At 43.2% G+C, this 26,816-nt stretch overlaps 1 pseudogene; it reads left to right on the top strand.

Moving 5' to 3' along the window:
- Nucleotides 1-11,671: 11,671 nt before the first annotated feature.
- LOC102826790 overlaps nucleotides 11,672-26,816 on the top strand; it is a 37,340-nt pseudogene continuing 22,195 nt past the window's right edge.

The raw sequence follows: 26,816 nt of genomic DNA, 5'->3' as shown, positions 1-26,816 counted from the left end.
AAAAAAAAAAAAAAAAATTGATAAAGGCAACAAGGGTAAATTGTTACAATTTGGTGAACCTGACTTATAATCATGGAGGTAGTAACTCTAAATACCAACAGAGAGGGAAGGAGTCTTCACATCAAGTATCAATGTTATCCTCTCTTTACAGGGTAGATAGGGACAGGCAACTTAGACACTGGCTACCTAAAAGTGATAAAGGCACGAAGTGACCGGCTTACAAGGTTTCAAGAGGTTGTTTAGTTTAAGAGTGTGTGGGGTGGAGAAAAAGAGTCCCCACTCAATAATTGTCCTCTTGTCTAGATTGGTCTGGTGAAAAGAGATGGGGATTGAAAAAAAAAAAAAGAAGATTGAGGAAGAAATACACAGAGTTACTACACCAAAAAGAAATGGTAGATGTTCAACCATTTGAAGATGTAACATATGATCAAGAGCCAATAGTAATGAATGAAGAATTTCAAGGAAGAAGGCTCTGGGAATTGATGAAATACAGATTGAAATCTTTCAATTAACTGATGTAGCACTAAAGGCACTTACTCATCTATGCCAAGAAATTGGGAGACACCCATATTTGTGCCCATTCCAAAGAGATATGGCCCAACACAATGTTGAAATCATTAAACAATATCATTAATATCACATGCAAGTAAAATTTTGCTGAAGATAATTTTAAAATGGCTGCAACATTACATTGACAGGATACTGCCAAAGGTTCAAGCCGGATTCAGAAAAGGATGTGAAACAAGGGATATCATTGCCAAGGTCAGTTTGACCTTAGCTGAAAGCAGAGAATACTAGAAAGATGCTTACTATATTGGCTATGCAAAGGCTTTTGACTGTGTTGATAATGACAAGCTATGGACAACAGCATTGCAAGGAATGGATAAGCCAGATGCATAATTGTGCTCATGAGGAACCTGTACATAGAATAAGAGGCAGTCATTCCAATAGACCAAGGGGACACTGAATGGTTTAAAATCAGGAAAAGTGTACACCACGGTTGTATTCTTTCACCATACTTATTCAATCTGTATGCTGAATGTCTTAGGCTAGGTTTTCTGTACAGGGTTTCCAAGGAAGCTTGAACCACTACCTTACAATTTAAAGCGACTTTGCAGTCTGGTGCAGTAACCCACAGCACCACACCAGGACTCTCTCTGGTGTGGTGCTGTAGGATCAGTATTGGAATGCAAACCACAAGGTCAGCAGTTGAAACCAACCAGCTGCTCCTCAGGAACCCTATACAAGGACGTTATGAATCAGAACCGACTCCACAGCACTTAACAAAAATATATGTACACGCATATACATATATTTTTGTTAAGTGCTGTGGAGTCGGTTCTGACTCATAGTGTATATATATGTGTGTGTGTGTGTCTGTGTGTGTTTCACTGTTTTTGTGCATATATATTGATATATAGAGAGAGTTTCTATCAAGAAAATGGCTCACAATTGTAAGTATGAGAGAGTCCCAAGTCTGGGTCAGATCAACCAAGATTGGCAGGCAAGTATGGTAAGCGGGCAGGTCCAGCAGGCATGCAAATAGGCAGACAGGAGTCCCAAGTCTGGGTCAGATGAATTAAGATCAGCAGGCAGGTCCGACAGGCAGGAAGACAGGCAAACAATAAAGCAAATCACTGGCTCAAGTCCAAAGAACCAGAGGTTGGGTGGATGGCCTAGGCACAAGATCCAGACTGAGCAGAAAGCAAGGCAAGCTTTGCCTGAGGTTCCATTATATTGAAATCAGGCCACACTCCTGAAAAAAATAATAATTTCAATTGACTGGCTGCTCATAGCCAATCATCATAGTGTTAACTATGTCTGCTCATAGACAGTCATCACAGTGCATTAGATCTCACCATAGGAACAACCACGTCTCAGCTACCAAGCTACTGGGAATCTTAGCCCAGCCAAGTGGACACGAAACCTTAATTATCACTCTGATTATATGAAGAACATGGCATTAGGATTGGAGGAAGAATCGTTAGCAATATGCTGATGATACAATGTTTCTTGCTGAAAGCGAAAGATTTAATGATGAGGATCAAAGACCATAGGCTTCAGTAATGGTTGCACCTCAATGTAAAGAAAACAAAAATCCTCACAACTGGATCAATAAATAATATCATGGTAAATGGAGAAAAGATTGAAGTTGTCAAAGCTTTCATTTTGCTTTGATCTACAATAAATATTCATGGAAACAGTCAGTAAATCAAACAATGCAGTGCACTAGGCAAATCTTCTGTACAAGACTACTTTAAAGTGTTCAAGAGCACTGATGGCAATTTGAGGTCTAAGGGTGACCTGATTCAAGCCATGGTATTTTCAATAGTCTTATATGCATGTGAAAGTTGGACAATGAATAAGGAAGACTGTAAAAGAACTAATTCATTTGAGTTATGATGTTGCAGAAGAATATTGAGAGTACCATAGATTTCCAGAAGGACAGGTCTGTCTTAGAAGCCATATGTCCAGAAAGTTCCTTAGAAGCCAGGGTGATGAAACTTCATTTCTCATGCTTTGGACATGTTGTCTGGAAGGACATGTCCCTGCAAAGGGACACGTTGCTTGGTAAAGTGAAGGGACAGCAAAAGAAAGGAAGACCTCCAGAAAGATGGATTGGCACAGTGGTATCAACAATGGGCTCACGCATAAAACGAATTGTGCGGATGGTGCAGAACCAGGCAGTGTTTTGTTCTGTTGTATATAGTGTTGCAATGAGTCAGAACTAAGTTGAAGGCTCCTAACAACAACAACATACTCCACATCATCCTGACACAGCTGGTCTGATAGAATGATGACCTTCTAAAGACACAATTATAGTGCCAGCTGGGTGACAATACCTTGCAGAGTTGGGACAAGTTTATTCAGGAGGCTGTATATGCTACTAACCAGCATCTGATATAAGGTTCTATATTCTCCAATGGCCAGGATTATGGATCCAGGAACTAAGGGGTGAAAATGGGAGTGGCACCTCTCATAGTCCTACTAACCCAATTAAATTTTTTTGCTTACTGTCTCTGCAACCCTATGCTCTTCAGGTCTGGATATTTTCGTTTTAAAGGGAGGAATAGTCCCGCTCAGAGACACAACACTGACTCCATCAAACTTGAAGTTACAAATATCCCCTGGCCACTTTGGGCTCCTCTACCTCTGGACCAATAGGCAATGAAGGAAGTTACCATATTGGGTGGTGTGAGTGATCCTGATTATCAAGGATAAACCAGACTGACATTATATAGCAGAGGTAGAGAAGAATATGTGTCAAATCCAGGTACTTCCTTAGGACCTCTCTTAGTATTACCATGTCCTGTGATTAAAGTCAATGGTAAACTACAGCAACCTGATTTCAACATGACTGCTAATTACCCAGACCCTTCAGGAACGAAGGTTTGGGTTGCCCAAACTGGCAAAGAACCATGAGTAGCTGAGGTACTTGCTGAGGGAAAAGGGAATACTGAATGGGTAGTGGAAGAAGCTAGTTCTAAATATCAGTTATCGTCACATGATCAGTTGCAAGAATGAGGACTTTTAATTGCTGTAAGTAATTTTTCCCTGTATGTGTGCGTAAAATATTTTGTCTTGCTCACTTATAAAAATATATGATGTAAATGGGTTTAAGTGCCATCAGAAACCCTACACAGGGTTGCTATGAATTAGAACTGACTCAACAACACTTAACTTAACACTTAAATGGGTTTAGTAAATTTTGGGTTGTACATTTGTTAGTTGTATCGTGGTAGGCACAAGTGTGACTTTTATAATTGTCTTTACTTAGAATTATGTATGATTCAAGATATATACAGTTTCAACTTGACCAGGGATGGACTGTGATAGTTAACCTAGACTGCACCAGGATTCTCAGTGGTTTGGCAGTTGAGATGTAGTCATTCCCAGTGATAAGATCTATAATATAATATGAGATCTTCTATGAGCAGCCAATCAATTGAATGGAAGTTTCCTCAGTGTGGAGGGGGACTGCTTCCAATATATTGGACACTGGGGCAAAGTTTGCAGCTTTCTGCTGAGTCTGAATCCTGCAACTTACTCATCATCCAACCTCCGGTTCTTTGCACTTAAGCCAGCAGCCTTTTCTATTGTCTATAGATCCTTGGAGTCATCAGCAGCCTGCCATCTTACCTTCCTGCCCTGCCTACCTGCCATCTGATACACTGATTTTGGTTCGTTCATCCCTGCAGCTGCATGAGTCAGAAGCGTTCAGCCTTGTAACTTGCCCACCTCTACAACTGTGTGTGTGTCATTTCCTTGATATAAATTTCTTTTTATATATACATATATAAGCTGCATTGGTTTTGTTTCTCTAGAGAACACAGCCTAAGATAAACACCATTTAAGAAGAAACCGATGCTAAGGGGGGATATGAACATTACTTTTCTGTTGCTATCATAACAAATGATTTGTTGTTAGTAAGAGCTAGCATAAGGTCACTATGGGTAGATACCGACTCAATGGCACCTAACAACAACAACAAGAGCTATCAAATCAATTTCAAGTTAGCTGACCCCATATGATAGGGTTTTCATGGCTGTCATCTTTATTGGAGCAGATCACCAACAGATCTTTCTACCTCAAAGCCGCTTGGTGGATTCAAACCACCAACCTTTCAGCTATCAGTCAAGTACTTATATCAAATGTAACAACTTTAAGCAACACATATGTATGAGACAGACCTTCCCATCCTGGTCCCACAACTAGTGGCCTCTGGTTCCGGGTTCATCCCTTCTCAGGTCTCTTTCCCCCATTTATAAAGCTCTAAGGAATACTTGTGATTATCCAAAAGGCATTGTATGACTGTGGGTAGGCAGGCTGACCTGAACTTGGGTTCAGGATCTGCCATTTATCACCTCTGTGAACCTGGAGGAGGCAACTGTCTTGAAACCTCATCATAAAGTGAGAAAATGATGGCCACTTCAAAGTGTGATGAGCTCAAATGCACATGACATGCAAGACACACAGCAAGATGACTTCCAGTAGTCCATATCTTTGCATCATCAACATCAGTATCCAAAATTCTGAAGTCTGTGATGACGCTAGCTAATTAATAATTGTAAGTAATTCTGAGCTCAAACCTGTCTCCATTCACTCAATGAACAAATGTTTGTTGAACACCTACTATGTGTCAGGATATGTGCTAAGTATACAACGATGAAGGAAAGGCATAGCTCACACTCTCTGTTCCTTAGGTGTGCTTTGTAGGAAGAAAATTATGATTGTGGTAATGGTGATGGTTATGATGGTTGTGGTGATGATGATTATGGTGGTGATGGTGGTAGTGCTAGTAATGATGGTAGTAGTGATGGTGATGATTATGGTGGTGGTGATAATCATGGTGATGATGATGGTGGTGGTGATGATGGTAACAGTGACGATGATGGCAACAGTGATGATGATGGTGGTGATATTGATAACCATCATGTTTGGTAATGTGGAGAGTCAGAGAAAAAGAGGAAGACCCCCAATGAGATGGATTGGCCAAGTGGCAGCATCGATGGACTCAAGCGTGGCACCAGTAGTGAGGTTGGCCCAGGATCAGGCAGTGTTTCATTCTGCTGTGCATAAGGTCGCTATGAGTAGGTCCCGATTCGATGGCACCTAACAACACCAACAACAAGTGATAATGATGGTGACAATAATGGTGGTTATGGTGGTGGCAATGGTGGTGATAATGATAACCATGATGATCATGGTGATGATGATGGTGGTGAGGGTGGTAATGATAGCGATAATGATGATGATGGTGACAGTGATGATGATAATTGTTGATTACGGTAATGGTGGTGATATTGATAACCATGATGATCATGGTGATGATGATGGTGGTGAAGGTGGTAGTGATAATGGTAATGATGATGATGGTGACAGTGATGATGATGTTTTTGATTATGGTAATGGCGGTGATATTGATGACCATGATGATCATGGTGATAATGATGGTGGTAGTTACAACTAAGATGGGTTGAGTGCTTGTAACAGTTCAAGTCCAAGTGAGTTCTCTATCTCCAGACTCCCTTGACCCCCACAACCCCCTTAATCAGATAAGAAAATTGAGGTACAGAGAGATGAGTATCTTGGCTAAGACCACATAGTTCCTAAATGCAAGGGGAAACCAGGAACCATACCCAGGCATACTGAATTCATGGATCGTGTTACCTACTCAGTCACATGTGTTTCCTGGTGGCATGTGTATATGAAAAAAGTAACCCAGTGCTGAAGTTATTTGTAGTGATAAATAACACATGTAGCAGAAGTTTATACAAATTGTTAGTGGAGGATTTATGTGGAAAAGACTGGGGGTGGGGATGGGGAGTAATGGCCTGTGACCAGTACCTGTAGCTCTTAGCACTCTGCAAATGACAGTACTGAAACAGGTATACAGGTTCTAGGTGAGGAAGCCAGGCAGGCCAAAGCACTGGACTGGGTCAAGATGGCAGCTCTACATACCCAGTCCACGGTCACTCACCCTGAGCCTCTGGATGTCCCTCTCCCTAGTCCTTGAAGGACTGCCCTAAGTCAAGCTACAGGGTAGGGGGAGGAGGTGAGTCCTCTCAGAGCAAAGTCAGCCAAATGTTGACGTGAAGGGGTGAGGAAGATGGAGCTCCGTACTCTGTCAGATATTCATTCATTTATTCATGTGAATATTTACTGAGCACCTACTACGTGCCAGGCACTGAGCTAAGAAATGAAAGCTATTTTGCACAAAACAGCTTGTGGTGAAGAAAAGTCCATTAAAATTTAACCATGCAAATGTTAAGTACTGTAGGGTAGCTTCCGACTCCTAACAGTGACTCTGTATAGGGTTTCCAAGGAGCAGCTGGTGGATTTGATCCACCAACCTTGAGGGTAACAGCCCAGTACTTATCTTACAACACTACACCAGTACTCCAACCAGACAAATAGTAGAGGAAAATACGCAGCAGAATGTAAATGAATGGACCCAACCCAAACTGGTAAGGAATAGACTGGAGAGGGACAAGACAGACATGAAAGAAAAAACAATGCTTGATCACAGGCTGACAAGACCAGAAGTGCATCTGAGGCAGGCAAGACTAGGCTCACAGTCTACTTCCAGCACACAATTCCCTGGGGCAGCTGTCTCAGCAAAGACAAGAGCAGGGAGATGGCAGAGAAAGTCCCAATCGTTTGTAGACCATGGTGGAACTTCAGGATTTTTCCCCCCTGAGGGCAATGGGAAACCAATGCAGGGTTGTAAGTTGGAAAATGACAAAATCAAATTTCTGAATTTCTAATTTAATAAGAGTACTCAAGCTGAGAAGTCCTGGTATGGTGCTGTAGGATAAGAACTGAACTGCTAACTGCAAGGTAAACAGTTCAAACCCACCAGCCAGACACTCCTTGGAAACTCTAGACAGGGTCACTTCAAGTTGAAACTGACTCGATGGCACTGAACAACAGTAACAACTGTAGCAGAAACAGGCCATAAAACAGGAAATGGTGATAAGAGTGGACAAATACAAAATGAAATCAATAGCTAGGATGGATGGAGAGAGGGATAGGTTATGGAATGGAGGGTCGGGCATGATGTGCAGAGAAGAGCCAAGGTGGGTCTAGATGGGGTCTAGCAATCCATGCTCCTTGAATTAAAGGACAGATGCATTGGCATCATTGACAGATATTGACACATAGTAGGTGCTCAAGGTCTGGCCTTGGGATGCTATGACCCAACGAGATTCAGAATTTCCTGGATAAGTGTGTCTTCTGGAGGTAATACCACCTCCAAAGTACAAACAAGTCCACAGAGAAGCACCTTGGAAAAAAGGTTTGGTGACTTCCTTGTGACGTATCAGTCCTTGGAAAGCTTCATTTTACCAGAATATCTTTTGCACAGATTTATTACAGAGGACTGTTTCACTCTGACACCCATGGGATTACCATGAGTTCACTTCAACTCCACAGCAACTGCTTTGCTTTTGTGTTTGTTTGGCGATCGGACTTTATATTATCCTAGCCCTCTGATTCTCAACATGGTGAATTTTAACCTCCAGGGAACATTCAGAAATGTCTAGAGAGATTTTTTGATTGTCTCAATTGCAAGTTGGGAGGGAATTGATGCTTAAATCTAGTGGATAGAGGCCAAGGATGCTGCTAAACATTGTACAATGCGTAGGACAACCCCTAAGGATTATCTGGCACCAATTGTCAATAGTGTCCTTGTCCTAGTGACTAGAGAGGGAACTCATGGCTTTTACCACACCCCTCTTATACACAATGCCATCAAGTCAATTCTGACGCATCACAACCCTGCCAGACAGAGTAGAACTGCCCCATAGTGCTTCCAAGGGTATAATCTTTATGGAAGAAGACAGCCTCATCTTTCTCCTGAGGATCAGCTAGTGGTTATAACTGCCGACCTTCCAGTTCTCAGCTAAGCATTTAACCATGCTCCACCAGGCTCCTTCCAGTAGCTTTTAGAGGATGGAAATCCGTCATGGTGGATATGCCATGCCAACCCAGTCCCCATCCAATGGTGTCTAGCCCCTCATGAATTGTGAATACCCTTCTGCACATCCATGTAGGTCAAACTGCTCCTTAAGAATTCTCCATGCCTAGAACCTACCACCTTTTGTTGTTGTTGTTGCCACAGAGTTGATTCCAATTCATAGCGACCCCACATGGCAGAACAGAACTGCCTCATAGGGTTTTCTTGCCTTGGATCTTCATGAAAACAGATGGCCAAGTCTTTCTCCCACAGAGTCACTGGATTAGTTCAAATGGTCAACCTTGCTTTAGGTTGGTAGTTGAGCGCTTCACCATTTGCCCCACCACAGTTTCTTAGCTTCATTTTACCAGAATATCTTTTGCACAGATTTATTTTCCATGAGGTTTTTCTGTAAGACAGCAACAGTGCAAATAGAGAAGGCAGCACTTTGTGGAATTCAAAGCTCTATTGGTAGATGCTTTTCAGTTTGGAAAATGTAGACAGTGTCCTCAGAGTTGCTCCTGGAACAAGAGACGCCCAAACTGCATATCTGGGTCGATCCATAGATGTCATGCACACGGTAATGCCACTGTTGTTGTTGTTGTTGTTAAGTGCCGTCAAGTCAATTCTAACCCATAGCGACCCTGTATAGGGTTTCCATGGACCAGTTGGTGAGCTTGAACCACCGACCTTGCAGTTCAAATGACTTTGCAATCTGACGCATTAGCCCACAGTGCCACACCAGGACTCCAATGCCACTGTACATATGAATATAATAATTTGGCTCTTATTTCAAAATGTCATATATAAAGAAAAAATGCCGACAATGCTTATATTCAACTGAATATTCATCTAAAATCTAAATGTATTCCTTAGAAGTAAGCACAAGCTCCAGACTGCTTCATTATGTCTCTCGGCAGAGAATGAAGTCCTGATAACTTAAATATTGAAACAGATATTGTTTTATTATAAATTCCTTTCATTTTATTCATCCTTTATATTACAGTTAGGGTATTATATTGATTTTTTTTTTAAATTACGTGTGTATGTCGATGAAATGTATGAGCTTCATTTCAGAATAGTAAAAAAATCAAACTTCTTAGTCATCTACTGTTTGTGATGTCCCCATGGGTGCCGGAGTAAAGCTGTGCTCAGATCCAGTTTACAATGACTGATTTTTCCAAAGTAGATTGCCAGGTCTTTCTTCCCAGGTACATTGGAGTAGACTTGAACCACCCACCTTTTGTGTTAACCATTTGTACCATGCAGGGGCCCCAGAACTGTAGAGTGAGTGCTATTAAATACATGTCATGAAAAGAGAGTGTTGGATCGAGGCTCACTGTCTTAGACTGGGTCTCATATTGATGGAGGAACATTGGCAGTAAGTGGGTAGAATCCTGAGACTCTAGACAACTTGCAATTCCCAGAAGATTTACCTCAAGTTCCACGTGAAATAAAAATGTTCTGCAGAACATTCAGGAAGGCAAACTTCTGTTTAAAATCAGAAAGAAAGAAAGAAAAAAAGTTGTCATTTCTATTCCACTCATATCGATCCTGCAAGACAGAGTAGAACTGCCACATAGGGTTTCCGAAGTTACAAACCTCTGTGTTAGTAGATTGCCACATCTTTCACATTTGGAGCGGTTGTAGTATTTCAGTTGCACACTAACCCCACAGTCACACCGGGGCTCCTGTTTATAATCACCAGAGTCTAACTACTTTATTAGTCAGGTTTTAACCACATAACAAATAATCCCCCAAATCTCAGTGACTAACAATAGCCCATATCTCCATACTCACAATCTGCAGGTTAGCTACTCCATCTGTTGTCACCATCCATGGACCGTCATATCTTCAAGGCATATAGCGGGGGAACAAGAGGCTAGGCAAAACCACACAGGACATGTAAAACCTCTGCTCGCACTGCTTGCTTACAGACACTGGCCAAACAAAGACACATGGTCAAGCCCAGTGACAAATGGATGAGACAATAGTGGGAGGGACTTCAAAGTCCCGTGGCAACGTACATGGGTACATAGAAAAGTTAAAATTTGGTAACAGTGATCAATAATCCAGTCTCTCTCTATTTTGCATCTGAACACAAATTCCTTTCGCGAGTTTCATTTTTGGCTTCATAAATGTTAGATAAATGCCTTGATTACAGAGTTTAGGGGGTGGGGCAATGGGGGCTCAGTGGTAGAATTCTCACCTCTCATGGAAGAGACCTGGGTTCGATTCCCAGCTAAAGCACCTCATGCACAGATACCACCTATCTATATTGAAGAGGTTTTGGTGGAGATGATGAGATTCCAGACCTAGATGGACTAGGAAGAAATAACTTGGAGATCTGCTTCTGAAAACCAGCCAGTGGATCACAACACAATTCACAACTGACCATGGGGATGGTGCAGAGTCCCAGCAGCGGTTCTATTATGCTGTGCATGTTGTCGCCAGGAGTCAGGGGCTGATTGAATAGCAGCTAGCAACAACAACAGAGTGACAAGTGTGTCAAAAATATTGAAGGAAGAAGAGAGGGTAGATAAGCCACTTGCCCCAAGCTTTATAATTTCCATATTAAAAGTCTATTCTGTGCCAGACTCTATGTCTGAGAGACATTTATCCTTACAGAAGCCTCATAAAGTAAGTATGACTGTCTTCATTTCACAGCTGGTAAGACAGAAACTCAGAGAGGTTAAGTAACTCACCCAGCGTCACACAGCTCACACAGCCTTCAAACATACCCACCCGTGACTCTGAAGCCTGCATGCTTTATATTTCATCAGGACTTTGCTCCAAAATGAACTCAGTTTTTCCCAGAACCCCAGACTTTAATGTTGGCTGAAGGCATTTCTAGTTGTATGAAGCGGGATGAGTCACTGAGACATGTGATATTTATTTAGTTACATATCTCTGGTGGGAGGTTTCGGGGGCCATTAATGTAGTGGGTCTGCATGGCTAGTTTACATGCTACTTCTGTTATTGCTGTCTCTATTCCATGCCCCTCACACTCAATTTCAATTCAAAGTTTGGTAGTCAAGGTGTCAGGGCTAAAAAATGGAATGGCCTCCCTCCGAAATGAAATAATTTTGTTGTTCAGTTCCGAGCGATTTTGTAATTTCATGCTTGTGTATGATAATTTTATGCTGTCCTGCCTCACGTAACTCAGTTCTGGCAGATCCTGACAGGTGATAAATACAATCTTTTCCGCCCCGCATGCGACAGGCCAGTGCGAAGGGGGGAGAGAAAAACGACAATTTCACATCTGAGGCCAGCACACAACTGGAGGCGGCAGCAGCCCTATTCTTTCATAATTTCACGCCTGGATTCCAGCCGGCCGGCGCCACCTCTGTTGTGGCCGAAGGACCCACGGGTCAAGGGAAACTTCCTGGAAATAGAATGGTGTTGGGCAGGGGCCAGGGAATTGGAAAGCAGAGAGAAGACGAAGAGAAAGTTATGACTTTGAGGCTGCCCCAGGTTGGCGCACGGTGGGCTATGATGTTCAATTTATGGTACAGTTCCTCGTCGGTTCTCTCTCCTCTGCGTACCTTTCAGAGGAATTATTTTTACGAATCTGTTAAACATTTCAGAGATAGCCATTTTCAATTTTAAAAAAAGGAGGGAGGGAGAGAGTAAGAGACAGGGTAAGAGAGAAAGAATGAAGAATGGAAGATAGAGTGAGAAAGAGGGAGAATGAGAAAAAATAGAGAATATGAGTCCTCAACATCTATTACCAAGTGCTACGTTTTTATAACTGCTCCCTGGTATTGTTCCTGAAATAACCTTGCTTCTCCTCCTGAGAAAGAATGACTCAAAAGGACAAGGAAGTGTGGAGGCTGATGGAATGGAGTGGAAGCAGAGTCACTGAAGGTACACAAAGAGTCACTGGCATCAACAATGGAAAAAAAAAACAAGTGCACCTTTACCAGCACAGCCAACCTAAAGGATAGTATACACCTCTATCCCCTATGCTCTGTCTACCCCAGAGAGCCCGTCTTCTTGCTAGGGTGAAGGCCAGGTGAGATATTGCTTTGCTTTGAACTGGGAAAACCCTAAGAGATGGCCCATCAATGATAGTGGCAATTATAGCTTATTGATTGTCAACTGTGTCCTAGACCGTATCCCAAGCATCTGGTATGCATGCTTTCTCTCAATTTGCCATCCTTCTAATGGATAGAGACTACAAGGGGATTCTCATTTTACAGATGAGGACACTGAGGCTCAAAAGTCTAATGAAGTTGACTGAGGCCACCATATTAATTTTCTAGGGCTGTCATAAGAAATTACTGAAAATAGTTGTTGTTAGATGCCATCCAGTTGGTTCCGTCTCCCAGCAACCCTGTACCAGCCTCACTATCCATCATTGTTATATTTGAGTCCATTGTTGCAGCCATTGGGTCAATCCATCTCATGGTGGGTCTTCCTCTTTTGCTGCCTGACCTTCTCCAAAGACTGATCCCTGTTGATAATGTGCCCAAAATACATGAAGCAAAGTCTCGCCATTCTCACTTATAAGGAGAATTCTGACTGTCCTTGTTCCAAGAAAACTTTGTTTATTCTTCTAGCAATCCATGGTATATTCAATATTGGCTTAAAAGAAAAAAGAAACTTGTACTCAGACAGTTCTGGAGGCCAGAAGTCTAAACTCAAGGTGTCTGCAGGGTTGATCCCTTACAGAGATGTTAAGGAAGAATTTGTTGCATGTGTCTCCCCTCGCTTTGGGTGGTTTTTTAGAATTCCTTAGATTGTAGACGCATCACTCCAATCTCTGCCTCCATCTTCTCATGGCCTCCTCTTCTGAGTGACTGCCTTCTTCCTTTCACTTCTTTTATAAGGAGATTATCAATGGATTGAGGGTCCACCCTTTTCCAAGATGATCAAGACCCTTTTCTTAATAACATTGGCAAAGTCCCTTATTTTAAATAAAGTTACTTTCTGAGGTTCCTGGTGGGCACATTTTGGGCAGACATGATTCAACTCACATAACTCCAAGGTGGCAGGCTTAACCTTTTGTCCTGACTTCTCATGTGTCAGGGCATGGTGGAATGGGGGCCCCACTGCTGAGAGGAGATCACTTGGCTTATTTCAGAATTCTCCACCCACTTTGAGAAGGCACACTTCATGTTGTCTCTAGATTTCTAGGTTGGTTTGGGAGTCTTTCAATCGGTTTATCAGCATGATTTCTAAGGACCTTAAAGCTGGAAGAGAACATTAAGGCCTTGTTGGTATAAGGACCATATAAACGGATGGGCCATCTTGTGGTTAAGCACAAGGACAAGGACATGGATGTTTATTGAAATTTTCTTGCCGATCAATTAATCCTCCCAATAACCCTGAGAGGAAGGCACCTTTATCCCCATTTATCCCATGAGAAAACTGAGGGACAGCAAGGTGAAGTCCATTCTCCAGGAAACATGGTGGTGGTAGTGTGCCACGGAATCAGTTCTGACTCATAGCAACCCTGTATAGGGTTTTCGAGACTGTAAATCCTTATGGGAACAGAAAGCCTCATCTGTCTCCTGAGGAATGGCTGGTAGTTTAGAATTACTGAGGTTAACAGCCGACTTGTAACCACTATGCTATACGAAGGAAACTTAGGTGGTAAGAAAGTGGAGAACAGATCAGATCACGTCTAATTATTTTCTTTCCCACCAAACTGAAATCATTTTTTTTTTTTTTAAATCAGAACTTCCTAAGAAAATATAGATCACAAACACATACACACACACCAAATTCATTGACACTGAATTCATTTGGACTCATGACATTCTTCTATGCAACACAACAAAACAGTGCCTGGTCCTGTCCAGTCAGAACCTTCCTGAGTGTACTTCAATTAATTTCTGTAGACACTGTGTATTCTGAGTGCCTTCCAACTTAAGGAGTTCATTTTCTAGCATTCTATGAGACTTGGAACTACAAGGTTGGCAACTCAAACTCACCAGTTGCTCCTCAGAAACCCTATACAAGGTCACTAGGAGTCAGAACTGACTCAAGGCACTTAACAACAGCAACAATCAGACATGGATGAAGCAGTCAAGAAATCAAACTACATATGGCATTAGGCAGATCTGTTGTACAAGACTTCTATAAAGTTTTCAAAGCAAAAAAAGATATCTATGTGAAGACTAAGGTGTGCCTGTTCCAAGTCAGGACAGTTTCAGTCACCTCATATGCATGTGAAAATTGGATAATGAATAAGGCAGACTGCAGAAGAATTGATGCATTTGAGTTATGGTGTTGGACAAGAATATTGAAAGTACCATGGACAGACACAAGAACAAACATATCTCTGTTGGAAGAACAGTCAGAATGCTCCTTTGAAGTCAAGACTTCATCTCTCATACTTCCAACCAAACCTTGGAGAAGGACATCATGCCTTAGTAAAGTGGAGTGACAAAGAGCAATGCACCTAATAAGATGGACTGATGCAGTGGCAGCAGCGTGCGCTTAAGCGTAACAATTGTGAGTATGATGCAGGACCGGGCAGTGTTCCATTCTGTTGTGCATAGAGTCATTATGAGTTGGAACCAACTCGAAAACACCCAAGTACAACAACATATCCGACCATCACGCTTTCATTGGCTAACTTTGGGGAATAGAATGTAAGGTCCTTCTTCCTGTCTATTTTAGTCTGAATGCTCCACCAAAACCTGTCCACCATGGGTGACCTGCCTGGTATTTGAAGGCCCAGATGCTGGATCATAGTGATGGAGAAGAAAGGAGGAGGAGGATGTTGGAGGGTCGGCACAGGACAGATCTGGCCTTATGGAGCTCCATCCATGGGTAGCCATTGAAGCTTTTTAAGCAGAAGACAGTACTCGATTTACATTATATGCATGAGTGTTTCACTGTGCTGGTGGAGCATGAAATGAGACAAGGGCTGGAAGGGAATCACCAGATACACCAACTGAGAGACTCCTATTGTTTTCCTGGTACTTGGATGAGAGTGGCAGACCTGAATGCAGCAAGAAGTGTCAATTTCAGAGCTAGACATAGATGGAACTACCAGGACCTGCTTCATTAGTTGTTCAGGGGTTAAGAAGAGGGAATAATTAAGATGAAAGTCCTTTCTAGGTGTTCCTGGTTTCTTAGATATCACTCTGTCCCCCATCCCCGACACCAGCAACTGAAGTTTCGTCAAGAGTCTTGCTCCTCATCCATACCTGTTGGGAATGTAAAATGTGCAGCCATTGTGGAGAAAAACACTGGCATTTCTTCAAAAAGTTCAACATAGAACTAACTATCATATAAAACCAAAATCAAACCCACTGCCATCAAGTCGATTCTGACTCATGGAGACTCTACTCTGTATTTCCCGTATAGAGCCACTGGTGGGTTTGATCTGCTGACCTAGCACTTACCAGTCTGGTGCTTTTCCTAAAGTACCAGCAGAAATCCCAATCCAAGGTGCATGCCTAGAAAAAGTAAAGACAGGAACACCAGCAGAAACCTGTACATCAATGTTCATTAGAGCACGTTCCACAATAACCATAGGGCAGAAGCAATCAACACATCCATCTACAGATGATGGGATAAATAAATTGTGGTCTATCTACACCATGGAATATGAGACATTAAATACCAATGTATGCCATTATATGGATGAACTTGAAAACACACTGAGCAAATAAGTAAGTGACAAAAGGACAAATACGGTATGATCTCATATATGTGTGTGTGTGTGTGTGTGTGTATGCCAATGATAGAGATCAAAGGTTATTTATTTAGGGGGTCATTGAAGATATGTCAACAGTTACAGAATATTTCAAAAAAGGATAGAGAGAGTAGTCACACAACATGGAAAATGTAATCAATACCATCAGATTGTAAATGAGGAAGTTGTTTTGGTGTGTATACTGGCAAATGTTTTGTATGTGTATTTCCACCACAACAACAATTAATAAATAGATAAATAAGTAATTAAAAGCATCATGCTGTGGTCCAAATGGAGCCCTGGTGGCCAGGTGGGCACAGTGTGGTGGCACAGTGGTGGGCTGCTAACCACAAGGTCAGAAGATCGAATTCAACAGTCACTCCATGGGAGAAAGATGAGGCTGTCTGCACCCATAAAGATTTGTACCCTCTAAGCCCTAGGGAGCAGTTCTACTCTGTCCTAGAATGTTGCTTTGAGTTGGAATCAACTCACTGGCAGTGGGATGTTGGTCTAAACAGGAGGGTTATGTGATGCACGAATAGGGGCTGGGATGGCACAGCTCCATACTGGCAGCTCAGAGAGGTCCTGGCAGCTTATCTCTGAGTGGTGTGGAACAGAGCAGGGCCCCTCATTGCCATGAATGCAACCCCAAATCAGAAGAGGTTCTCACAGTAAGTGCCATCTTGAACAGCCCTCTTCAGCAACTTCTTTTGGAAATGTACTTCCAGCGCCTGTGCATGGATGATGCCTGCAAACTTGTTTTATTCTCTCCCTTGGGACTGTCAAGCATAAATAACTCCTTGTCAGCCCTCACTGGGGACAGTCAGCTTCTAGGATGAAAAGCATTACGGGAAGCTGCTGCCCTGGCTTTATGTTTGGAAGTGGGCTCGTCTCCACCCAGGTCCCTGACATGTGTGAACATGTAGGTCACAGAGCCCCATGTCATCCCTTGGAATCAGGCAATCTCAAATGTCTGATTTGGACAATGTTTGGGTGTGATTAATAGGGGATCATTGAGCATATGGGGAAAGTGAGGCTCAGAAGGACTTGGTGATGTGCCCAAAGCTATCCAGCACTCACAGATTCCTGTATGGAGTGCCCAAGAAAACCTCTGCCTCAGAATCCATCAGGAAGAGAGGTGCTCTAGGGAGCCTACCAGCTACCAGTTCCTTTGGAGTCAACTCTGACTCACGGGGATATCATGTGTGTCAGAGTAGAACTATATTCTATACAGTACATCTCCTTTAAACATCACATTTCTAATGGCACATAGATCATGGCTGGACTCCTCTTGATACCTCCAGGTTGAAATCTACCAGGCTAAGATCTACCTGGCCAAGATCCACCAAGCCAAGATCCACCAAACCAAGATCCACCAAGCCAAGATCACTCGCATCCTCATTATTTATTAACATTGAACTCTTGTACTGAGTACCTACTCTCTTCTAGAATGGAAGAGGCAATGGATTTGTATGTTGAAGAGATAGACAATAAACACAGTGAGAGATGCTATACAGAAAAATATCGCATTTGGTTAGTGAAGTCAATCATTTACTTACTCATTTGATGTTCCTGCTGCTCAGTGAGTTCTGTGAAGTTAGGGACTGGGTCTGGCTTGTTCATTTCTTATGCCCTGATGTCTAACACAGTGCCTGGTACTTAGTTCATATTCAGTAAATATTTAAGGATTTAATGAATAAATGGATGATTGAGCCAATGAATCAGTTAAATAGATGGATGAAAAAAAAGATAACTGGATGGGTGTATAGCATGGTAGTCTGAATAATCGTCCTTCAGATATGTATGTTCTAATCCCTGGAGCCTATGAATGCCATTTTATGTGGAACAAAAGGACCTTGTAGATGTGATTTAGGATACTGAGATGGACTTATCCTGAATGATCCAGGTGGTCTCGATGTCATCACACACTCCTTATAAATGGGACACAAAAGTCAGAGTCTGAGGACAAAATGATGACAGGGGCAGAGATTGGAGCGATGCTGAAGAAGGGACCACTAGAAGCTGTAAAAGACAAAGATGGATTCACCCTTCAAAGTGTCCAAAAGGAAACAGCACTGACAACACTTGGCTGGAATTGAGTGAAACGGATTTCAGTCTTCTAACCTCCAGATCTGTAAAAGAATAGCTGTGTAATTTTCAGTCACTAAATGTGTGGTCATTTAATACAGTGGCAACAAGAGATGAATGCAAGTGTATAAGTGGATGACTAGCTGGGTGGATGGATGGATGGATGAATAGGTGGATGCACAGATGGCAGATGGATGGGTGGATGAGTAAATGGGTGGTTTGGATGGATGGTAGGATGGATAGATGCATGAAGTGAAATCTAGGAGCACACACCTAGATCATGAGAACTCTTGGAGCTGAGAAGTTGACACTGGAATAAATAAAAGGTGAGTTTTGCCCAACAGTGAGTATTCAAAGCATGGTTTTCCAGGGTAAATTCATAAACATACAATGTAAGGGGTTAGTATAAAGTCATGGGTGGTGGTGCTACAGCAGTTTAAGCGCAGCAGTGTGTTTTCACAATCTTCAGGCCTATGGCTCCCAGGTAAACTATTCATGCACACCAGTCCTCAATGCATCCCTTTTCCTCTGAGTCACCTTCCTGGACTATGCGGTAGAGAAAGATGCCAGGTTTGATGTCAGACAGCCAGGTTGACTCCCAGCTCTGCCATCTGCCAGCTGTGCTAGTTTGGGCATATAATTAGCCTCTCTAAGCTTGGTTTCCTCGCAGCAAACTAGAGGAACTAATTGCAACCTAACAGGGTGATTGGAGGATTAAATGTGATACAAAGTATCAAGTGATCATCCTAGGGCTGGGCACACAGTAAGTGTTCAATTAACTGCAGAGATTCTACTGCTACATCACAGTTTATTTAACCTATCCCCTATTGTTTCCATTTGGGTCTCTTCCAATTTTCCCTCTATCTTAAACACCACCACAACAGAAAGGCTTGCAGTTAATACTTTGCACACACCCATGATTAATTCCCTAAGGTAAAAGCGTCAATGTAAAAGTTGCTGAGCCAAAGGAAATGAACACCGTTGCAGTTTTTGATACATAGGACCAAAAAATAGTTGGACCACCTTGTAAACATCATTCCACCAGCACTAGTGTATGGTGGAGTTGCCAGATTTAGAATTTGCCTCCTTAAAATCCGGGACACAATGCAAATATTTTAAGATCATCTTTTTAAAGTTCCCTTTCTGTCTGTTTCTTTTGTGGAGATGATTTTCAACTCATAACAACCCCAGACGACAGAGTAGAACTGTCCCATAGGGTTTTCTAGGAACAAATTGTCATATCTTTCTCCTGCAGAGCTTCTAGATGGATTTGAACTGCCAAACTTTTGGTTAGCACCCAAGCACCAAGCACGTAACCAGGCGCAACACCACCAAATCTGTTGTTGTTGTTAAGTGCTGTCAAGTCGATTCTGACCCATAGCGACCCTGTATAGGGTTTCCGAGGAGCAGCTGGTGAGCTTGAACCACCGACCTTGCAGTCCAAACAGCTTTGCAGTCTGGTGCATTAACCCACAGCGCCACACCAGGACTCCATGCTAGAGAGGAATAAAAACTTCATAGTGGTTATAAGTCGGGCCGCCAACCTCAAGGTTAGCAGTTTGAAACTACCAGCAGTTCCATGGGAGAAAGATGAGGCGTTCTGCTCCAATAAAGATTTACAGCCTCGGAAACCCTGTGCAGGGTCACTATGAACCGGAACCAACTCCATGGTACTTAACAACAACAACAGCAACATGAAAGGGTAAAGGAGCAGTGAGTTTATGTTAATGGTGGTGCAATCATTGGGAAAAGGATAGTAAAATGGTTGTGGTAGCTTGAAGATAACCAATGTCACTGAAATATACATATAGAAAAGGGTGAATTGGCATGTGTTTTGTATGTATTTTCACAACAATAAAAAAGAACATATGTATACACACCCGCATAAGGATTTGTCCAAGGTGAGGCAACATGTAAGTTAACCACTGTCAATTTTGAAGACTCGGGATGTTGTGATTGACACCTACCATGTGTTAGACCATCCCACCCTCACCCCACCTTTCCAAGCTGATCTCTCATCTTTGTTACACAAATGGAAAAATGAGGCTCAGAGAGAAGATCAGCAACTAGTGCAAGGTCACAGATCTCTAAGTGGAGAAGCTGGGATCTGAACCTGGGATTCTGGCTCCAGAGCCTGTGTTCTAACTAGTGGGCTGTGCTTCTTCTTCAAGATAACTGATACTCAAATTGACAGCAGAATGGACATCAGACTCGGGTGCAGACCTGAGGAGACTCTAAGGAAATAGGTATACAATCTAGCAGACAGAGTGCTTTTCAGTGGGATTGCGCTGAATTCCTCCACCCTCCAGGCTCCTAAGAAGCCAACAGCCCAACCAAGTGCCATGAATTCAAGCCTGCGTGGGCTACAAGTGGAGCAGGGAGATAGACTATCAGCTTCCAGGCCCCCAGCTCCCCAAGAGTGGATTCCCAATCCATGTACCCACTTTCATTGAGTCTATTCCAAGTCATAGAGGCTCTGTAGGACACAGTGGGGTTTCTGGGGCTATGAATCTTTACTGGAGCAGACAGCCTTATCTTTCTCCCTCAGAGCATCTGGTGGACTCAGTTAGTAACCCAATGCTTAATCTACTACACTACCAGGGTGCCTTTGGGTTCCCAGAGCCACCATTAAATTCCAGCACCAGAGGAGCTTTTGTGCCAATTTGCTTCACCTCTGACCAGTGTATGACGGGGGTCCAGGAGGAAGCGCCACCATACAATACTTATCTTTGTTTGTCCACTTTGGACTTGCTCCAAGTCTCCCCATAATGTAGCTGCTAGATAAAAGGTTAATGGTCCAAAACCACCCAGAGGTTCCATGGGAGAAAGTCCTGGCTATCACAACCTAGGAACCCCTACAGGGCAGTTGTACTCAATCACAATGAGGTCACTGTGAAATCCACTCGAAGGCACCCAACAACAATAAAGAAGGAGTCACAGAGGGCTTCTTTTCCTAACTCAGCCACTGACTTGCTGTGTGACTTCAGAAAATCGACATCACTTCTCTGGGCACCCCCACTTCCCCATCAGCAACATCAAATGAAATATCCCTAGTGTTTCCATTGACTCTACAACACTCCTGGAAAAAAAAAACAAAAAAACCCCAGACCAGTGAGCATCCCACTGACCACCATGCCCTCAAATCAAGTCTTTGCAAGAATCAATACTCACGGGCCATGACTGCACTCACACTGCCCTCTACCCATATCTGGAAATTAACTTCCCAGCTTTACATTCTACCATTGCTCCAAGAGTCCCCATAAATCTCCACTGGTTTGCATTGCATAATTTTACACATCGTCCTTTTACTGTCTCTTAAAAAATATAAATAAAGCATACATAACCATTAGAACTCTCCGGATCCTGAAAAGTACATAAGAATTTATTTGTCTCCATGTGGATCATACATATTGTATTAAAGCTGCATAAAGGGGTTTAATAAAATGGCAAAAAGAGAAGCAGGAGCATGGAATAGCGGGTGGCAGAGAGAGCTGGAAGTGATCTTTCTTTGATGCCTGTTAAATGTTCCAGCAGATGAACCCTATATTCTGCCAGGAAATGAGTTTGCCACCAGCCTATTGGGGCTGTCGTAAGAGGTTGGTCTCACCACCGCCATCCCTCTTCCCTGCACAGCAATACATTACGCCGCCTCAATTTTTCATTCCTTGCTGCCCGAAATGCAAATATCGTCTCTGTTGTTTATATTAGGTTTTCAAATATATGGAAATCCAGAGATCTGGAGGGAAATGCCAGGGCCAGAGAGGTGCTCCATTGGTCTCTTTTCCTCTGACTGACTTTTCTCTCCATCACTTCGGTGATGTGGGGTGGGGGCTGAGTGTGGTCCACAGAGTATGAGGATGAAGAAGTGCTCCCCAAAGTAAAGTGTTGCAGTGGAAGAGAACAGTCCCCAATTCAAAAGAGGGGCTGCCCCTGAGTCACAGAGAGCCGAAGCAGCCATTTTAATTATTCAGTGGAAGCTTGCATGTTGCTAGGATGCTGAAATAGGTTTTAGTAGCCCTTCCAGACTAAAAGAGATGTGGAAGAAGAGCCTGGTGGTCTACTCCAAAAAATCAGCCGATCCCAACAGTCTAACCATAAGAATGGGGTAGAACTGGGCATCATTTTGTTCTATTGTACATCAGGCACTCTGAGTCAAGAGCTGATTGTTGTTGTTGTTGTTGTTGTTAAGTGTCGTCGAGTAGATTCTAACCCATAGCGACCCTGAACAGGGTTTCCCAGGCTGTAAATTGTTATGGGAGCAGAAAGCCTCATCTTTCTCCCACAGAGCAGCTGGTAGTTTTGAGCTGCTGACCTTGTGGTTCACAGCCCGATTTGTAACCACTACGCTAGGAGAGCTCCTTAGAAGCTGATTGTTGTTGTTGTTGTTGTTATGTGCCATCGAGTCGTTTCTGACCCATAGCGACCCTGTATAGGGTTTCCAAGGGATTAGAGGGCAGCTAATAACAACATAGACTGGGAACTACAACCTTCATCTTCTTCATCCTCATATCAGCCCCCATGGATATGAATGATTTACCCCACTCCTTCTATGAGCAGACAGAAGCCCAGAGAAGGAAACCCTGAAGTCACACAGCAAAGCAGGTAGAAATTCAATTAGGTGAATTCCAAAAAGGCTAGGTCCTATTCTTCACATCCCACTGCAAAGAGGCTGGTGCCTTTGAGAGAACCTCATGTCAGTCTCTGACCATCCTACAGCTAACTTGGAGTGAGGAGGTGACTCTGGTGGCACCCAAACCAAACCCACTTCCACCGGGTCGATTCCAAATCCTAGGGACCCTATAGAACAGAGTAGAACTGCTTCCTAGAGTTTCTGAGCCTGAGGATCTTTACTGAAACAGCCTCATCTTTCGCCCACAGAACTGCTGGTGAGTTCAAACTGCTGACAATTAGTTATCAATCCAATGCTCAATCCATTGTGACACCAAGACTCCTTTGGCTGGGCCAATGAAGGCAGGAAATTAGCAGGGAATTCCTCTTCACATTGCTGTAATTGCCCAGCTCTGGAACCCCTGGCTAGCAACCCTCCTTTCTAAGCAGATGTTAGCACTTCCATCAAATACGAGGTCATTTATCATCATCTCTTCCTTCTCTGAAAACTGGAACGGAAGATGCTCTCTAAACTCTGCAGTGCATCGGCATTTTCCGTTCACCCCTGGTTGTGGAGAGATCCATGTTTCAGCAGCCTTGTGGCTGGAGCTAAACACCCACCTTGTTGAAGCTCTGGATTCAGTTTCTGTCCCCCATGATCTTCATGTGTGCGGTGTCTTCCTGGAGGACATGGAACGACCCACCAACTTCCTCTCTACATCCAGACATGGTGGACACCCAAGGCCTAGAACACTCCCTTCCTCATTACTGAGCACCCCTGCAACATCCCGTTTATGTGGGGCCCTCTTGTACCTGGAAAGGGACTGCATCTATGGGAGATAAAACCCTGAAGCCTCGGGGAGCAGAGGAAGTGACGCCAAACTGTTGTTGTTAGTTCCTGTTGAGTCACCTCTGGATAATATTGTTGTTGTTAGGTGCCACCAAGATGTTGCCAACTCATAGTGACCTTATGAATAACAGAACTAAGCACTACCTGGTCCTAGACCCTCTTCACGATTGTTATGTTGGAGCCCATGGTTGCTGCCACTGTATCAATTCATCTCCTGAGAGTCTCTCTTTCTGGCTGACCCTCTGTTTTACCAGCTATGATGTTCTTCTCCAGGGGCTGATCCCTCCTGTTCATTGTGACCTTTTGTACTTAACAAAACATTGTCCTGTGTCATCTTTAAAGTCCTTGGTGTGTTTAAGTCCATTGTTCTGTCTAGTGTGGAGTGTCTTTCCAACCTAGGGGGTTCATCTTCCAGCACTCTACCAGACAATATTCTGTTGGGTCCATAGTATTTTCACTGGCTAATTATTACAAGTAGATTGCCAGCCCTTTCTTGTTTATCTGTTTTAGTCTCAATACTCTGCTGAAATCTGTTCACCAAGGATAAACCTGCTGGTATTGGAAATATCAATGGCATAGCTTCCAGCATCATAGAAACACACCAGCCATCACAGTACAAGAACCTGACAGACAGGTAGAAGAAAGAACACATTAATTATTTTAGTCACACACAGAGCTAGCTCTCTCTGTCCTGAAAACCAAAGCTCAGCAGGAGATCTTGAGGAGGACTGTGAGTCAGGGGCCACATTCCCTAGTCCTCAGTCCACTCATCCTTTCCAGGAGTCTCCTGACATTCTGCTTCTCCTCAAAGTGCCCCCTCAGCTTTTTCATGTATTCTTTCATTCACCAGGTGTGTACTGCGCGCTTACCTACAGTCATCATAAGACTTTTCATAAAGTACTCAGCCAAGCAGGTGCACCCTCTATACCTCCCATACTTCCCCAGGAACATGTCCTCAGGTGGGATTTCCAGGGACTCGTCTGCGCCTCTGGGATCACAGGATGAGCTACAGATAGCTCCCACCTGTGCTCTCTGGATGGAGGTTCCAGCCGTGGGTCTTTTGACACCCGATTTCCACTCAGGTCTATCTATCATTAGCCAAGGTCGAGTCACAGGTGCCTACTATCATTTCTCAATTACGCATGGCCTCTGGGCCAGCGCCATAAAGGCGGCTCTGCTTGGCTCGCGTTAATTAAACATCTTAGGCTCCAGGGAAGGAGCCAGGGAGGGGGTTTGTCTGTTGGCCTCTCCAGGAAAGCAGCTCCTTCTCGAGATGAAAACATATTCATTCATTCAATAGGTATTTTCTGAGCCCCTGTAGATGCTTGTGCCAGGCACCATGCTAATAGAGGTGACCAGCAGTAACAAAAGTCTCTGTAGATGACCCCTTTTGTGAACCTTCACTTACAAGTAGATTCCCAAACTCTAGGGCACAGATTGATAACTTGGAATGACAGACTAGGGAGGAAGGCCTTAAGGTCTAGTGAGCAGAAAGAGAAGGTGGGGGGTGGGGTCATGCACACGAGACATGTCTTCATGTATGAATTCAATAAGCACTAATGATACAGACTTGAAGGCAGGATGGCAGGCACTGGACCATGAGTAGGGAGGGACACCAGATATCTAGGGCTTTTTCCAGTTCTAACATTTTTCTGGTTATGTGAATTCTGGGTTCCTTTTAAACACACACACAGGTGTGTGTACGTATAAATATGTATATGGAGTCCTGATGTATGCAGCACTGTAGGATAAGCACTGGACCGAAAGGTAGGTTGAACTGAAAGTGCAGTGGTTCAAACGCACCAGGCACTCCTTGGAAACCTTATACAGGGTCGCTATGAGTCAGAACTGACTCAATGACATTTAACAACAGCAAAAATAGATATGTATATAACCACTTACGAATCAGGCTGTGAACCGTAAGGTCAGCAGTTCGAAACTACCAGTTGCTCCACGGGAGAAAGATGAGGCTTTCTGCTCCCGTAAAGATTCACAGCCTCGGAAACCCTGTACAGGGTTGCTATGGGTCGGAACTGACTCTACGGCACATAACAACAACAACAACAACAACAATAACCAATTGTTGCTACTGAGCTGATTCCAACTCATGATGCACTCATGTGTCCAAACAGAACTGCTCCACGCATTTCAATAGCTAATATTTAAGAAGCAGATGGCCAGGCATTCCAAGTAGTAGGTGAACACTTAACTTCTGTGCCACAATATAGACAAATGATAGCTGGATGGATATATGTTGTTGTTAGTAGCCGTTGAGTCAGTTCTGACTCATAGAGACTTCGTGCACAACAGAAGGAAACACTATGTGGTCCTGTGCCATCCCTATGATTGTCGTTACACCTGCTGTCACTGTATCAATTCATCTCATTGAGGGTCTTCCTGTTTCTTGATGACCCTCTGCTATGCTATGCATGATGACCTTCTTCTCCAGGTGCTGATCCCTCCTGACAACATGTCCAAAGTGTGAGAGATGAAGCCTCATCATCTTCACTTCTAAGGAGCATTCTGGCTTCTTCCAAGACAGATTTGTTTGTTCTTCTGGCAGATCTGGGTATGGTAGATGACAGACAGACAGAGAGAAAAGTAGATGATCAATCTATCATCTGCTTTTATTTATAGATAATTTATAGATAAATTGATGCATATTGAGACTATGTGTCAACAGCTCTGGGAAGTGCATCCTTCTATGGAAGTCTCACCACAAACCGTGCTGATATTCTTCTTCTTTTGAAGTTAAAGAAATGAGAATTCAGAAAAGTAAAGCAATTTGCCTCAAAACCTACCATGAGGATAGTAAGGTGTCAGAACTGCTCTTATAAAGAGGGACAGGTCTGCTTCTCATCCTTGGATTCCCATAATTAAGTTCTACCTGCTTCTCTGCTCTCCTTTCTTCCTTCGCTTCTTCACTCTTTCAGTGAGATACAGGATGATGGTCTCTGTCACATGACTCAGGCTCTATTCTACACACTTTACTTGCTTTGATTTCAGCGTGTACTAGCCCAATAAGCTATCACCTTTGCTTTGTAGACAAGGAGACTGAGATAAAGAGAGCTGACATCACTCATCCATAGTTGTGTGGTCCACAGCAGACCCTGAACCTGAATGTTCTGATGCTGGAGCCCAATGTCCTTAACTTCCAA

This window comes from Chrysochloris asiatica, unplaced genomic scaffold, assembly GCF_000296735.1.
Source record: "Chrysochloris asiatica unplaced genomic scaffold, ChrAsi1.0 scaffold00128, whole genome shotgun sequence".
Lineage (NCBI taxonomy): Eukaryota > Metazoa > Chordata > Mammalia > Afrosoricida > Chrysochloridae > Chrysochloris > Chrysochloris asiatica.
This window is presented reverse-complemented; position numbering and strand designations above follow the sequence as displayed.